Source organism: Cariama cristata, unplaced genomic scaffold (genome assembly GCF_000690535.1).
Source record: "Cariama cristata isolate BGI_N322 unplaced genomic scaffold, ASM69053v1 scaffold7526, whole genome shotgun sequence".
In the NCBI taxonomy this organism is placed as follows: domain Eukaryota; kingdom Metazoa; phylum Chordata; class Aves; order Cariamiformes; family Cariamidae; genus Cariama; species Cariama cristata.
The window spans coordinates 1-17925 of record NW_009623765.1 but is presented as its reverse complement, the minus strand read 5'-3'; positions in this window follow the sequence as shown (position 1 = coordinate 17925).

The following is a 17925-nucleotide window of genomic DNA, read 5'->3' as shown; positions in this document are numbered from 1 at the left end:
GTGGGGGGGGGGGGGGGGGGGTGGAAATGCTGAACTAGTGCTTTGCATTGTCATTCATACTAAACTGCCTTTTTATGAAAGCGGACTTGTCTACATTGAGAATTCAAGAGTCACATTACAGCTCTCTGCATAGAGCATACCCTTGGAGGTTTGATTTCAAAAGTCAGACATCATATTGTATATTCCCTGCTGACAAGAAGTCAGTCAGAGTTTATTACATCACTCTTCAAAGAGTGGTAAAGCAAATGCAGGAAAACCCCTGAAGTGATCTGATAAACGATTTTGTTAGTTAGTTTGGCACCAGTATGTCTGGTATCTAATACTTACAATACACAGCCTACCAAGTACATGGTATTAGATTCCTGCTATTTTGTGTCAACAAGAAATGTATGCTGCGATACAGGGCTTTGTAGTAAAGTATGGGAGGAGAGAAAAAGCAGAGGGGAACACTACATTCCCCAAATATGTAAGGAAACCACTGAATTGTGCTGGGATTGTATCTTGCTCACAGGCTGCCACTATGAACAAAAAGTCACAATTCAGACTACCAACTCCAAGCATATCACGTTGCCCCAGCATTACCTAATTTTCAAATACAATTAAACCACTATTGGACAACCCCACCCCCCCAAACCAGGGTTTCAAAAGATCTTTTTATCCTCTTACAATACATTTCACGTATTCTTCATTTATATTCAGTATCAAGACTACGAATAACAAAAGGAAGCAAAGGAAGGACAATAATCCCAAGATTAATCTATTTCACACAATCATCAGAGTAACTCAGGTTGGACAGGATCCCAGGAGGTCTCTAGTCCAGCTCCCTGCTCAAACCAACATCAGCCATGAGATCACATCAGGCTGCTCAAGGCTTTATTCAGGCAGATCTTTAAAACCTCCAAGGATGGAGCCTGCACATCTTTCCAGGCAACCTGCTCCTTCCCAGTAAAACTTCCTTACCCTCCCACTGAAAGTATTTCTTTTCTTTGCTGTCCCATTCCAATTTAAAACCACTATCTTTTATTCTCCCCCTCTGAACCTCAGTACTGAGCCTAGCTGCCTTTCCTGTAACCTCCTCATAAGGAACAGGCTGCCGTCAGGTGCCCCTACAGCCACCTCTCCTCCAGGCTGTACCAGCCCCACTCCCTCAAGCCCCTCCTCATATGGCAGGCTCCCCACTACAACTGCTCCAGTTTACCCATGTCTGTCTTGTATCAGCAGACTCAAAATCAGATGCAGTATTTCAGATGTGGTCTAGGGAGTACCAACTAAAGGGAATAACCACTTCACTTGACCTGATGCTATTCTCCTGTTAATGCACACCAGCATACTGTCCGCCCTCTGCTTCAAGGGCACACTGCTAGCTTGTGGTCAGCTTGTCTATCAAAACCTCTGAGAGATCCTGGTGAAAACTAAGAGAAAGAAGGTTCTTGGGACTTCATGTGCCTGAGGACTTCTTATCTGTATCCACTGTCACTGAATCACCTGTCCTGTTCAACAACAGGTCCACATTTTTCCTTGTTTATTCTTTTAATGTTCACGCAGTGGCAGCAGCTTGCCTTGTTGTCCCTTCCCACTTCCAGCTCCAGTTGAGCTTTGGCTTTCCTAACACAATCACTATTCTGTTCAACATTTCTCAATTCCTCCTTTGTAGCCTGCCCCTGCTCCCACCTCCCCAACACTGCCCTTTCAAACTGAAGCTCAGTTGTGATCCATCTACTTGTTTCCTTGAATAACAGGTGGAAACATTTTCATGCTTGGAGGGGGAAGGGAAATGTCAGCCTTAAGGACTTGCCAGGTCACTTGAGATGTCCTCAAGATCTTGAGCTCCATCATTTCACAGTTGCTACAGTCATCGATTACATCGTCAACCAGCTTCTCCTTGTTCATGAGCTACAGATCAGGAAAGTATTACCCCCAGCTGGTCTGTTAGCATCCATGTTAACAAAAAAATAGTAGTTCTAAGTCTACTTCAATATCAATTTTATAATTCTAAGGTATTAAATCTTGTGTAAATGGTGGATTTTGTGCAAAATGCATTTAAGCTGCCTCTAGACTTTAAAGTCTCTTAGTATTTGAGTGATTTGTTTTAGCTACTTTCCTCAGTCATATACGTGGGGCCGTAAGAATTCAGATACAGAGCTGCACTTGATAGCAGTGGTCACTGTATCCAGACTTACGGCAGTAATGAGCCTTTCAATGTCTTGAGATTAGGCCATGTATTAGAAAAAATAATGTAATATGAACTTTCAGGCTAAGAAATTGCTTGGTATTGGAGCTTATGGCAAAGCACAGGGAAATAAAGACTAAGCTGAAAAACACTGTCATCAGTATTTCACCTCTTTTTATCTAAAGCAACCAGATGCGTGCAATGAATAAAAATGTCTACTTTGCAGCATTTCAGTGAGTATTAGAAAAATATACACTTGAGTACACAAGTTAAATATTGGCAGAGGGAATCCTGCATTTGAATATATGGTGGTTTTGTAGGTCAGGCAAAACCCAAAAGAACAAACACAAAAAGTGCCCAATTCCTCTTTTTATTAAAACAGCATACTTTTGAATGAGGAAAGATAAAGGAGAGTATTTCCTTCACAGCTGAAGCACTCTATAGTTAGTTTACTATTAGCAAAAGGCTTTTCTCCTTTCTTCTAAACAGCATTGGTTTTTGTGTGACAGAGAGCAACCTTTCTACTGCAGCCCAACCTGTCAGGTAGGAGGAGTAACATTAGTCTTTTTTTGTGGTGCCATCCTTGATACTCTTTTTGGATGAGGCTTCCATTTAACATATTCAGCTGTACCTGATGTAGATGACTGTCTGCTAGGACTAAGACAGATGACCCCCTTATATCACCCTGTGAGGAAGCTGCATTGATTTTGCAATACCACCTTTTCACTGTTTCAGTTCACGGTCTGGTGTTTTTGTCAGTACTGCCACTTATTTCTCATTCTCTTTCTGTTAAGAATCCCCATCTATCGTCCCACTGGATGAATGCCACAATGGGTTTTGCTCATCTACAATAAACACTGTCGTATACAGAGCCTGGCCTCCTATGGAAACAAAGCTGATGTAATCATACTGAGCTGTGTACCTGTCCATCCATCAGCTGAGCCCTACTTACTTTGGCCTGAAAATATCTCAGAGTCAATACACAGCTACCAGTCTCACGGATCTTAACTACTTACAACTTTCTCACTTAATGGAGAAGAGGACTATATTAAGCCCATATTTATCTTAATTTGTCCCCCTTTGTGGAAATGTCTGCCTGATTCTCCTTGGAAGCGGGTCAGGCTTATCATGGAGAGGACCTTCAGGTTTCAGCAGTTTGAGGAGGGAGAAGGGAGGTGTGGCTCAACAATATGAAGCTGTTTGAAAAGACCTCATTATTTCTTCCCCCTGCAGGTGAACATTGTTGAATTGGGAATACTTGTTAACTAGTATATTCTAACCAACATGACCAAGATGTACAGTAGTATGTCCCAAGTTGTAGCATCTGGGAAAGACTACCTTTGACAAATATAATCAGAAAGCTTCTGTAAGAGAACTCTATGGAAGAACACACGGAAACAGAAAGTGGTATTTATTTGTCCTATCTCCAAGTTGATTTTACCTGCTCCATTCTCTCACAGATTTTATTCACTCACACTCTTGCAATCGCAGACTTGAAAGTACCAAAGCATATGCGCCTGAGTGGCCTGGCCAGCATCTCTTGTGCACAACACTGACTGGAATGCCAGCATCGTGTATTATCACTCATGTAAACAGTTGGGGTCAACACTTGTTATGTTACATCCTCTGCTTCAAAGTTTAGCTTACTTCAGCCTCCATAACTCTTAGGACAGGTTGTCACTCACTGGATGTTTCTCCTTGCTTGTTTGAAATATGTTTGTGTTTCCTTCTTAAGCAAACAGGAAAGAAAAAAAAATCACATAGGTGACATGCTGCAATCTCGTTGATTCATCCGGTTGCCAGCAGAAGACACTGTGTTCTGAGTAGTCATCTATGTTGTGGTCTTAGGAGAGTGCAAGCCTTCTGGTCTCGATATAAGCCATACATTCTTCAATTTTAAGACTAGAAATGGTGTCCTGGGAGCAGTATCCTCAAAGTCTGTCTGTTATCAAGAAAGGCCATTCTTACAGTCCTCATCCTGCTATTTCTTTTGGCACTTTCACAGAAACACAAACACGTACACACAGCACTTCCACTCATACTTCATTCATACAATCTTCATAAATTTAACTAAATTCAAAATATTAAGACTGAAATGTGCAATTGTCCTTCCAAGTTCACATAATTGTTACAAAGTAATCAAGACTTGTTGCTTTTGAAACCAGTATTTGTTACATTCATGATATTTTGAGGGTCTGAACAACACTGGAGGTGTGCAAGCCTTAACTTTGACAGATGGCTTCTTTGTAAAACCCCAGAACCAGAACCCACCTCTTCACTCTCTCGTAGAGACTCACAGCAGAACTTCCAAATCTCTTTCACACAGGACATATGCAAAGATCCAATATGCCAAATGCATCAGTACGTGTGTTTATAGGAATTACCTACAGTGACAAAATGAAAACCCTCTACACTTACTACATCTGCAGGCAGCTTTTCTGTGTCTAGAAAAATGTAAAAAAAAACCCTCAGTCCTCCCATTGTCAGTGTTATTGAACTATACAACTATCATAATGTAACTGATTTGACTTTGGTCTTTACCTTGTACTGGTACTTAAACATGTGACGATCAGCACATTTGAAAAGACTTATGATAATGGTTAAGGCACAAAACCTTTCAGCATTTCCAGGACACATTGTTTCCATGTTTTTTGTCTGTTTTTCAGAATTGCCTCTAGAACTTGCACCTAGACCCTGAAAAGTTGATTAGTTCAATTAAGCTAATAAAGAAAAAAAAAATAAAGCCTATCTCAACCTTCACTTGACATTAACAAAAGTGTTTACATGGCACAGTTCCTTGCTTTCCTCGCCAGCAGAGCCCCTGCAACACAACCGATTAATTAAACAGTGCTGAGAAGTTAACACTGAAGGTTACTGATTAATTGTATGTTAGAGCTGTCTAATCAAGTACCCAAGGCAATAAACAAATACAAAGATAAATTATACACTGATTAACACAATTATTTATAGTTTTATTTTTAACTGCTTGCTTGCCACACAGCAGACTTCAACCTGAATAAGCAAGGAGGGAGGGTGATCAGGATCATTTACTGTATCTCCCAGCTGGCTATTACGGTTGTTTTCCCTTGAAGGGAAATGTATTATTATAAATCCTACCTGGTGCATGGCCATCACATAGGCATATATGCTGAATGAGCAGCCATACAACATTCATTTATCATGTATTTTTGAGCACTACTGCTTGCTAATGCATGTCTCCAAGGGCTTAAATTCAGCATTGCAAACAGCTGCTAGCCTTCATTAAGAGAAAGCAAGCAATCCACTCTAAACACTACAGCCTTACAAGAGAACAAGATTCACACCCAGAGATGATCAACGGCTTTTTCTCTAATTCACAAGCTTTTCTGTTTAACAGTGAATCTCTCATTCCAAGGATCTTTGCTTCAATGTTTGAATTCCAATCCCAAAACTGCAACACTTCTCCATCTGGTAAGGCTATTTTCATGGCCTCCTCTAAATCATCACATAAGTCATTTCTCCATTTGACAACACCAAGAGATGAATACTAAAATGTGCCCTCACTCCATAGATTCTGTGTTGTCCCTGTACATTATAAAATAAATCTTTTCCTTGTAAGCATTGGAGCAAGTTTATTTACCCTTACCATGATTCATATAGGTCTTTTGAAGAAAATGTTTCAGGAAGGGCTCTGAAAGAAGGAAACTCCAGAATCATTCTTATTTTCCCCCAAGTCAATGAAAACAGAAGTTTGCCTCCTGCAGAAATGTCATCAGTTCTCCTCCCAGATCTGCCAACCCTGTCTGATTCATACCAAGAGGACAATGAGAAGACTCTGCCCCTTTTGTGTCCACTATCCACTAAAAAAAAGAAGGAAAAACAAAGAAGAAGAAAATCTGTGCCTCTCAAAAGGCAACAATTACCGAGAAAGTCCAATGGCCTTTACCCATTCCCCTTTGTACTTCCCCTGGGATTTCCACTGTGCCATAGAAAGATTTTTTTAATGGGTGAAGCCCTTCGTCAGTCTGCTCTTAATATAGTCAGCACAACAGACCAAGTACAAATGTTTATTCTTGTCCTGTACTTCTCTTCTGTTACAAACCATTGTATATCCAATATAACCACAATCAACTCTGCCATTAAACTTCTCAATGAGTGAGACAGTTCAAACCTTCCCTCTGTATCCAAACAGACCCATTTCCCATCTATATTACACCAGTTTTAAAGTACTCCCTGCCACAAGACTGGTTTAAGACAAGAGGCTCAAGTAGGTTGTGGCAGCTAACCGTGTGTTCTCTAATCACACATCTTCCATGGCTCGCAACAAGATCCACAGCAAACCACAAATCTCCCTTTTTCAGTAGAGATGGTGTGCATGAGATATGACAGCTCCAGCACGCTCATCTTCCCTTGCCCTCAAATAACTGCTATTTGAAGCTGCACAGGGGGGCTGAAAATGTAACAGCCTCAGGAGGAGTGGATCAGCATGAAGTAAAAGAGAAGGTCAAAGGCTGATTGATGTCACCACTGAATATTGTAATAAAATATTAAGATTTGGTCAATTTACATTGATAAAAGTCACGAATTTCATACTAGTGCCACAGTATTTTTTTTAATGTTAAAGTTACCTTTAGAATTTCTCTTTGCCTTTTAAAATCTGCTTGCAATTACAATCAATCAAGAACAAACAACGCCATCCCTTATCTCCTGAATCATGGATTCTGCGACATCAGTGTAAATTATGCATTCAAAAATCTGTCTTTCCTTGTTTCCAAAAGTGGTTAATTATATAACATTGGAGAACTGCCTTTCGGAAGGCTAATTTTCATAAGAATCTTTAAATGTGCAATAGCTTGTTTCCTTTAGAAAACAATTTTCACACAGCAGAAAAGAACAGTGGGAACATGCAAAGAATATTGAGCTTCATTCATGTATTTACCAACCTGGTACAGATGGACCTTATGCTCATCTATCAACAACACTTCTCCAACCACGAACTCTCAGACCCACCGTTTGACCCATGTGAGCACAGCTCTCTCCGGCACCCTGGGTTTCCAAGTGTTACATGAGAACATGTCCCCTCTCATGAAACTTTAGATTAAACTTGAATCTGGAACACCTGTTCTGCACATGCTAGCATACATGCAACATGCTAAAGCAGGCAACCTACCTTCAACAACTGTTACCACTCACCAAAGGAAAACATATTTAATTAACTAAAAGGCAGGGAACAGCTACCGTAAAAGATGTTGGGTGGCCATCATTGTTAAAACAGAAATGCATCAATCCTCGGCCAGTAAAAAAAAAACAAAACAAAACAAAACCAAAAAAACCTCACCATACGTTTGCACGAGTCCAGACACAGAGATTAAACCCATGAGTTTTCCCACTTTTACCCTTCCAATTCTCTCCCCAATCTGACCGGGGAGGAGTGGGTGAGCAGCTGGGTGGTGCTGAGCTGCAGCTGAGGTTAAACCACAACAGTAAGCTAATTTTATAGTACTCAAACACACTTGCTTCTTCCTTTAGTCATATAGCAATTTTTATTCCAGTTCTTTAAAACATGCTAAGGAAAAGAGGACATTGTTACCCATCTTCCAGATTTCTGTGGCTAATAACACTCTCTACCACCTTCTCCCATCCCTTCCATGATGCTGTGTTGCAACACCACAATTCTTCCATGTAGCTTTCCACTTAATTTGTCACAAAGTATTTCAAAAAACTAAAGATAAATTGGCTTCAGGTAATCATTCGAACTGTTTGCACAACGACGGCACTTTTAAAAGCCTGTATTAATACGCCCTATAGCTGATGAAAGTTCTCATAGCACACATGCCAAACCAACAGCATCACAAAACAGCCAGGTGAGGGTTGACAGCTACAGCAAACAATACCCAGATACTGCAGGAGTGTACACCTGTGGTCAGGAGACTGAGTTTAGAGCAGAGCTCTTTCCTCTGTCAGTACAATCCTTGGAAAAATGTACCAGATAACAGCTCATTTCTATTCCAAATGCCTAGTGGCACTCCATGGTTTTAAAGCACTTTTTAAGGGCTTGTTTCCTAGGGGCCATTACACTCCTGGAAAAATACGGTGAAACAATTGAGTGAGTGCATTTGATATGGACAACTGCAAACCTCGACGTATTTTTCCCCTTCTGGAGTAGAGAATGAATGAGCTCTTGAGCTAACCCATTCAACTGACCTGCTGTTAATTTCCCCAGCAAACCTGTCTGGACAAGCCTGTAACAAGAAACAAGGTGTGCGCACATTTTATGATGCACGAGGCAGAGCTCTGCAGTAAGCATTAAGCAGCTACACATTGCTCCTTGACTAAATATCTGAAAAGGTTATTATCCCTGTAGCACATAATCAGGAAAAAAAAAATCGTAGGTAAAAATCCCCTGCTTAGGGGTTTGTATTAAGAAGATGGCCCGGTATTTAAGAACCCACACAAGTCACACAGTGTAAGCAATCTCAACAATCTTAACAGCCCACACACTCTTCACAATCCTCACTTGAGAAGCAGCCATGAAGTTGTCAACTGTTCTTCAAAGCCATACCTTCTTAATAGTCTCCAACAGCAAAGCCCAAATATTAAATCCAAAAAAAAAATTCACGATGACATTCACACGGATCAAAAGGCAGAATTTCGTGTAAGGCTGTTTATATTAAAGCATTTAAGTTTTGACGTTTCCACACAGGAATTTCAAAAGAGCGTATCTGTGGGTGTTTTTGATGGATTATGTATCATAAAGAGCAGAGACTTGTTGAGAAAAAGGTACAGGTGAGCTTAAGATTTGTGGTTTTCATCAACCAAAAATGACCTGAAACTTAAAATTATTGAATTCAGTGTACTGTAAACCTGGCACTACCCTCATAACCTTCCTCCTACAATAACAGATCTAATTACATGTCTTGCTATGAAGTTTAGTTACTTTAAAATACCCTTTGAACACAAAATTAGCTTCATTGTTATCTTTATTGTATCATCGCTAAATTGTACCTGTGCAAGTGCTTAAGAGCTCTAATTGTAGGTTTACAGGATGAATGCCTCAGAAAGTAACTGTCTGAACTACATAAAGATGATTAGGGCAATTACTCTTGGGTAAAGATGTTTAACACAATGTCAAAACCATACAGCACTTGCGTATTTGTTAAGCACGCTGTTCCTGTTGTTGCCTACAAGCATCTTCCATCCAAATAGTGAGGTTACTGTCAGGGGAAAACAGTAAAGTCTTCTAGCTTTTCTAGCTTTTTCTTTTTCCCCCTCTTCTTCTTCTAATGCTGGTGCTATACTCCCACTACAAGTTAGAAGGCATCTGCAATTTGCAAAATAACTTGTAAACAGGAGCTGCAGAAAAATAATAAAAAGGAGGCATCTTCTGTAATGGAGGATTGAAATCATAATGAAAATCCTGCTACTCCAAATAGAACTTGCTTCGGTTTGAACTTTGAACTATTTGTGAGCGAGAAACTTCTGTTCATCAAGGAAACTTTTGCAAACCTCCTAATGCCCTAGGTATGAGGCATGTTTGAGAAAACTGTGTTGTTTACTACTTTAGAAATACCAAGTTTGTCTTGAATTTTCCTTTTCTTTTCTGTGTTAACAGGACTGCATACTGATGAGTCTGTACAAGCAAAAAAATAGTGTTTGACACCAGCATCCCTACAGCAAACACATACCAATAAGCTCATATACTTGTATTCAATGGTCACACTGAGAATTCAGAACCTCATCCTGTTTAATAACCAAAAGTTTTTCCCCTGAATAGCTGCTTAGTGTTCATACACGTGAGGTTAAATACTTGAATGGGGTCACAAAGTGATATCCAAACTAGATAGTCTAAACACATTGAGTTCACAGAAGTAAAATTACTTCTTAGTTAAATCTTGTGAAAACTAAAAGTTTCTATTTCAAAACAGCTTCATGGAGAGATATCCTCCTCCATTGCTCCCCAGACGTAACCATCTAATGATAAATAAGGACAGCGTGGGGTAAGATGACACAGGCTACATCTGCACCACCAAGCAAAACAGGGCAAGGGCACAGGCTCCCCATGCCTACACACCATTTGGCAGTTTCGCACGTGCTCCAGCACAACGCGGCCACACCAAGGCACAATTCAGGCAAAAATACAGCAGTCAGCCTTTCCTCCCAGCAGGACATTTGGCTATTGGATGCACACCATGCTCCACTACCTGCCCTTTTTACTGGCCAGTACAGACGCTGCCGCAGGAGGGAGTGCGGGGAGACTAGAGACAACTGCAACAATCCTAATGGCATCCAGGGGAAGAAGCAAAAAGGCAGATGGTAGGGAACACCTAAGAGGGAAAATAAGAAAGAAGGGGAAAGGAGGGGAACTGCTGGATAAGAGAGCTCAAACATTTAGTATTTGAGATTAAAGGTCATTAACAGCTTCCCTCCCTTCCGCACCTCTGCACATTAATGCTTTAATCCGGTTTTCAAAAGAAAAAAAAAATCTTAGACTTTTACTCATGCTTGTATGATCCATCCAGGTCTTTGAGTTTTAAAAATGGAAAAATAGGTGTTATCCTACTTGACAACAGTACGACAGCAACCCTCTATTTTCACATGAATATGAAATGGCTTCGGTTCTGTTTGTTCAGACTTGGGACAGGAGGAGTTAATAATGAAGATATAAAGCTGTGAAACGTAGATGCAGTGAACTAGGCTTTTTGTAACAAACCATAAACGAAACCTGCATATTTACTTTGCAATTTAAATTACTGCTTAGTAAGTACAACAGTGAGAACTTCTTAGCAGGACCACTTTATCCTTTGTATATTCCCATAAGTAGGGCTTATCAAACTTCTAGACTTGGCATAAATTAATATGGAGAAGATTTACAGGCTTAAGAGATTTTTTTTCCCCAATTTTTACAGACTTGATAATAATTGTACTTTTTAGTACATCACATTTTTATTTACGTTTATTTTACAACACAATTTTTTAAAAATGGAAATACAAAATACTTCACTGGGCTGAGATTAAACACTCAGACATATCAAGAGGAGCTAAGTAACGCCAAAATTTAATCTGTGACCCCACATTTTCCAGAATTATACAAAATTGACAGCATGTTCCAGCACTCAGTTCACATATTATTACCTTTAAATGTTTAACAATTCCAATTAAATGTTATGTTGCTTCAGTGCTTCTCTTTGTAGCTCTACTAATTACTGTACACTTTTAACAAGGGAATCACAAAAAACCCCCCACACATTCACAGCTTTATCAAACAGTCAGAACTCTCAGACCAACTTTAATTTGAATCATACAGGGGAAAAGAAAAGTCTGCTTATTACCAGTCTATCTTTCTTAATAAACCAAGTGCTTCAAGATACTTCTAATTAGCCAATGGCTATCACACACAGAATTATAGTGACTAAACCCAGATTTACGAAAATGCTAAATTAGGAAAGTTCCCTCCCAGCGCCTGGACTAGCCCATGCCATTTTGCAGTAATTCTCATTTCAGATATTATATAGAAAGGCACTCAGAATCTGCTCAGAGCAACAACATAAATATATATATATATATAAAAATAAAAAGTTCTACTATGCTAGTTTACATGAAGTCAGTCATCAAGAAGCATACAAGAATTTATTCCAGAGCATGTTCTGCATCACAAAACATACTGCTAAATAGGAATTATAATCTTACGATCTGAGCAAAACTATATTAAACAAATGGTTTAGCCATATAAAGGTCTCTGCAAGGTTTCTTCTGAAGTAAAGCTGAATGGCATTTCACTATGGTTACCACCAAAAAGAACAGATCTATTGTTAGAAACACACAACCTGTTCAAATAGATGGTTATTCACAGTCATTTGTAGCTACACTATAAAAACACAGTTCCTTTTAAGAAAGTCAGCCCCAGTTTAAATGGTGGTTTTGTTTTTGTTTTGGTGGAGGGTTCTTAACATGTGGCCGGATAGTTTAAATCCAAGATTCAGTTACAGCTTGTAAATCTAACAAAAACACTTGGGATAGAAAAGTTAGAGGGAGCAAAAGCAGCACTTTACCGTGTTGGAACTCCAGCAACAGTGTTTGAGAGTTGGCTCCCCTGCTCCTGTGTTCCAAGTCACATCCCTCACTAAGCAAAGATTTCGCTCCAGCCTGTCTGACTTGGGCTAATAGAGGACACAAAAGCTGCCATACTTCCGTGCCAGAAAAGCTGCTTCTAAGTAAGAGAAAGTGTTTCTCTGTTGGTCTCTGCCACAAAGTTTGCTGGATTCTAGATGCACTCATTTTCAGAGAGTAAAAAAAAAAAAGTGTCCCCACCTTTTACTGCTACCCTGCCCTTCAAAAGGGCTAATCACCTCTGCAGTCACCATCAGCCACATACTCTGCAAGGTACGTAACAACGCTGACTACTAAATGAAGACTGATGAAATTCTGAAGGTAACATTTCCAAGAAGAATTTCACTAATCAAATTAGGTATTGTGCACATAGATAAGATTTTATTTTTAATCATTCTTACCCATTTGCATCCTAAAACCCAATTTTTTGCATAGCCTTAGAAAAGTGAAGCCATTTGTAGTTACTGGGATACACTAGAAGAATAGTGACATAAAACATATTAAGTCACAGCTTCTCAAATTTTCTGCAGTGTTGTCAAGAGCCACTATTTGCTTTTTTTTTTTTTTATTAAAGACAGATTTGTTGTGGCTTTCAGCACATTCTGCCCAAGAAAGCCAGCAGGCTCTCTAAACATTTGTCCATCTCGGCTTCTTTTGTTTATCTTGTGGATGTATGTGCCAAGAAAAATACTGGAACACCAATAAAACCAAAAATACCTAGAATCAGCCTGATTTTTCACAGGTACGTAGTCAAAGAGCCAAACAGACCCCCTTAACTATAGCCAAAGTTGTGCATTTCTTAACACAAGGAGCTTAGGTGACACAAGCCAGAATTCCTTGTCTTTGCCCAAGGTCACAGCTCACCCCTAAGGAAACTCCCCTGCAAGAACACACACAGACACATCCTCACAAGGAAAACACACAAGGAACTGCTGAGATACACAAATATCTCCTCGCTAGTCAGATGTTATGTGCCTTCTTTCATCTCTTGCTAATTCTAACGTCTTTCACCTGGTAGAACTGGCCAATGTAATTCCTGTTCAGTTTGATAGAGGTGTCGAGGGATCAGACTGCACGTCTTTCAGAAGGCTGCAAATGTACACCTGTAATCTTCTCCTTCCTCATGATTTTTCATTGACCTAACTTTTAAGACTTCAAGTACTTTCATTCATAGCACACAGTATACTTGATGTATTTGTGTATCGGTGTCCATTTCCTCTATTCAAAAATATATATTTTACTTTTATAGTAAAAAAGGAGAAACTGTCTCTTGAGAAAAAATTATATTTCACTGTTTTGGTCATTGGTCTGAAAAGTTCCATTCAGATACAGTATCTTCCACTACACTAACATTTTAGATGGTACTAGAGAATTCAAAATGCATTTGTAACCTAAGCACACACCATTTTTAGAAAGCTATAAAACTTAACCTTTGTAGGATATGAATAGTGCTTCACAATAGCTTTTAAAATGGCTATTAAAACTTCACACTTCAGATAACTAACGCTTCGGATCTTGACATCGCTTTTATACAACGGATTTCTTCCTGCTACTCAAACTGTGTGGAAAAAACCCACCTATATTCTAAAGATTACATCTCTGGACTTTCAAAAAGTAATCTAAGCAACTTCTCAATTTGAAGTCTGCCAAAAAAAAAGCCAGCAGTAAGAAAATAACTTTATCTAATTCCAGCCTTCTCTGCTTGGTAATAGAGATGGATGTCAATTAATTAAGACTTTAGCAGTGTTTTTAATTTTATGAGAAGCTTTTTCTGCAACTTTCAGATGGCAGAGAAGGAAATACCCTCCCACTCCTTGATCGGCTTGTAACAGCATCCAAAAATTAGTCTTTGCATACCCACTGAGGAGAGATTAGAAAAAAATGAAGTGAACAAGGATTTCTTCTGATACAGTTGTGGGCGAGACTTCCAAAAGCTTTTTGTTTATAAAGGACAGTCTAGACAATTAACTGACAGTGAACCAATAGATCAGAAAACCACAGCAATCTGTTAATCTAATACTGGCTACAAGAAACTCTTCATTTTTTAGGTCAGACCACATTTCCATATGGGAACATACAGGGTCCTTGGGCTCTCTTAGGGGCAAAAAAGCTTCCACATTGTATTGTTAGTGTAGTGGGCAAAGGATCATGCTTTTCACTTCATACAGAAAAGCAATCAAAAAAAAAAAATCAAAGCATAGGGCTCATGCCTTCAAGGACCTTGCCTTCCAGCAGAAATCTCTTTTCTCATGTCAGATTCATGCAAGCGTGCTGCACACCACAGCCATAACCCACAATTTAGACACAAGAACAGTATATGTGTGTTAGCACAAACAGAAGGTTTGAAAGACAGAAGCTATGGTTGGGCAGTAAGTCTTTCATACTTTAATAATTCTTCAAGTAGAAATCAATTCTAGAAGTAAATACCCCCCAATCAAATTTGCTGGCTTTGCTAAATAAAAGAAAAAAAAACCTCTAACATCCCCCAAGCCTCCCCACTACCCATCAATTATTTTTTTTACAGGCCCATTACAAAGAATACCAACCACAAAATAGGTAAAAGTATGCACTTTTCTTCTCCCTCCACTCCTAGGGGTGTTTCAGATACTCAGGTTCAGTTTCTCTGGCTGGCTGGAGGAACAGTAGCACATCACGGTAGCAAGCCCAGCTGCGAGACCAGAAAGCCACAAAAAGTCATGACCTTCTCAGTCTCTCTCATTGACATGCTATTTCTGTATGAAAATGACTCTTCTGGGGGTTGAGATGCTTCCTAGGAGTTGACACATGCAGCAGCAAATGCTTATGAATATACATGGGATGGCTGTTCTGATCTCCCTCCCTACCCCACAGGTCAGGTACTAGCCAAGGGGACTTAGACTCACATGTCCAGCTCCTCAGAAAATTACACCACGGCTCCCATGCCAAACAGCAACTGCCCTCATTGCCAAGCTGAGCATCTTTAGTTGCTTTGTGAAGTCATTTATTTTAATTTTGCTCACATTTTTGAAATGTTTCATTTCTAGTACATCAGTTTATTTTCACGAGAGATTCTAATTTTTTTTGACTTTCTGGGTTAGACAGTTGAAGTCCAAAGTCTTCATCCACACAGATACAATCGGGTTAGAGATCTGTCTCCTAAAAGGAATGTGTTACATTTGCTTTCTGACAGCTTTGATTACTTTATCTGTCCTTTCCCTCCGTGCCCCTCCCACACAAGGTGGGATTGGGAAAAAGGCAGCAAGACATGCTATTTATTCTTGTAACAGTCTCGTCCCACACAACCATAACACCACAATTTATAATCTTAGCATTTGAGTAAGATTTCTCAAAAAATTCTTGCAATCATGTTAAACATGAAAGAGATGTCCAGTTTCAGCTCTTGAGGTTTTTAAGCTCTATTTCAACACAATTTTGGAAGCTAGGCACATTAACATTACACTTATTTTACAGCTAGATGTAATTTCAGTATAAACCTCATCTTTCCAACTTCTCTTGAAGATTTACTTCAGCATAAGGAAAAATGCCAGAACTGAATTTATCAGCTAGCTCCAAAAACTGAAAAGTCATATTATATAGCTCAGCTCATGTTATAGCTCAATGTCTCAATGCAAAATACAGAGATTTAAGGATTATTTTTTTCTTGATAGCCTATTCTCCTAACTTTTTTCTTAAACTGTTAGTGGGGAAAAACAAAACCATCCCCGACACTGTATAGTTTTTACTCATGAAGAGTGATATTTACGACTTCCCAGGAAAGCCAGTGCACCAAATTTCAAAATATTTCTTCAGGGTTATCTGAAGACCAAGCCAACAAAAAACTAAACTGAATGAACAAGTTAAAATAAACCAGTTTAGTACTTCAAGACTGCACATTCTCTGCTTTGTAAGAGAAAAATTACATGCATAGGCTGTCACTACCTGCTACTGCAGGAAACTGGCTTTCATAACAAAGGAGGCTGAGACTTCAGCGGGACCAGCCATCACTGGTTGCCTTATGTTTTATCTTCTCACCACCAATTTCCTTCTGCTGGGCAGAAATTAATACAAACGCAAGACATTCTACGTATCTTCTTTTATCTTCCATATTGCTTTGTTTTGTGAAAACATCAGAATTTCGTATTGCTAACTCCAAAGCCAAACACCAAACTCCAAAGCAGTAAGCCTTACAACACTGTTACAGTATTATTTGGAGTTTGAGGGTTTTTTTGGTTTGGGGTTTGGTTTTGTTTGGGTTTTTTGTCTGTTTGTTTGTTTTTTCTAGAAGAAATTGCTTCCTCTGCAATTTATTATGTCAATAAAACAGCCAAGGTCAGCTAATGTTTAGTGGAAATAACATACGATAACAAATATTTTGCAATGAAGTATAGACAGGCAAACGTAAAGCTAGTGTGTCTCATTATAATGCCATTTTTGAAAGTTAAGTCCAGCTGCATGTCACTCCAAAGAATTATGCATATTCCCTATTTAAATCAGTTAGTGGACAGGATTTTTTTTCCCCTCCCCTTTTTTTTCATTTTATCACTGCATTTACACTAACTGTGTGGGTAGTGGCAAGAAATGATGCATATTAAGAAAAGCAAAGCCATTAGTCGTAATTTCGTAATTACACAGGAGTAGACCCTGGCTGTTTGGAATCAGCTCTTCACGTCGGTTCACAAGCGCACAAAATGAGCAAGCTTTCTTCCAGCTAAGTGAGAAATAGCAGGGCATTGCTTAACTGGCACTCAGAAAAAGTACTGCTTATTTTCAGTAACACTGAGGACAAAATAATTGGTGAATATATAGAGTATCAGAGGAAATGCATTCGGGATCATTCTCCTCACAAGATGCTGGTTGGGAATCAATATTTTTCCACAGTCTTTTAGTGTTGTTACTTCCTCAAATATTCTCCCTCCTTAAAAAATAAGCAGCTATTACGGATACGTGTAACCCGACATTTGTGAAAAAACGGAGTAGGCAGACTCTTAGGAAACTGGGCATCCTTCAGTCCAGCCTCCCTGCAGTGAATCATGCAGCCACTCTGTCTCACACATCAGTACTTCATTGCTCTGCTCCCACAAGGTCTAGCTACTCAGCAGCAAAAGGAACTACTTACTTATTTTCTTTTATTTAAATGTGTGGGTGGGGAAAGCTGGATATGTACCAAAAAAAGCATGTCTTCTCACAGAAGTGTTACCGAGACACTGGAAATATCAATTTTGTTTTTTTCACTTAAGTTAGAAATTCGCACGGAATTGGACTGTCCAGACCGCTTAGATCCCTTCTGTCCTGCAAAAGTGCTACATGTACAACTTTGAAATCAGCAGATCTGATATTGATAACAGAATATAGGAAATCACATCATACTAACTTTTCATGTGGTATTTTTCACTATTCTCACATACCTTCCCCTTTCTCACTTACCTCCTATCTCACCACATTACTTTTTCTACTGAGCTTACACTCCATAAAACATTTGTGCGTTAATTGTATCCTTTAACATAACTGATATTTTAAAATATAAAAATTGGTTTTAATGATATAGTCAGAGCAACAAAATTATTACCTACTTTCGAACTGCTGTAAAAAGTGATTACATGTTTGCCTTAAAAATTCTTTTATGCTCTTTGTCTCAAAAAAACTTCCTCAAACTTTGTACCTCCAACTATGTGAACTCTTTTACTTTCAGT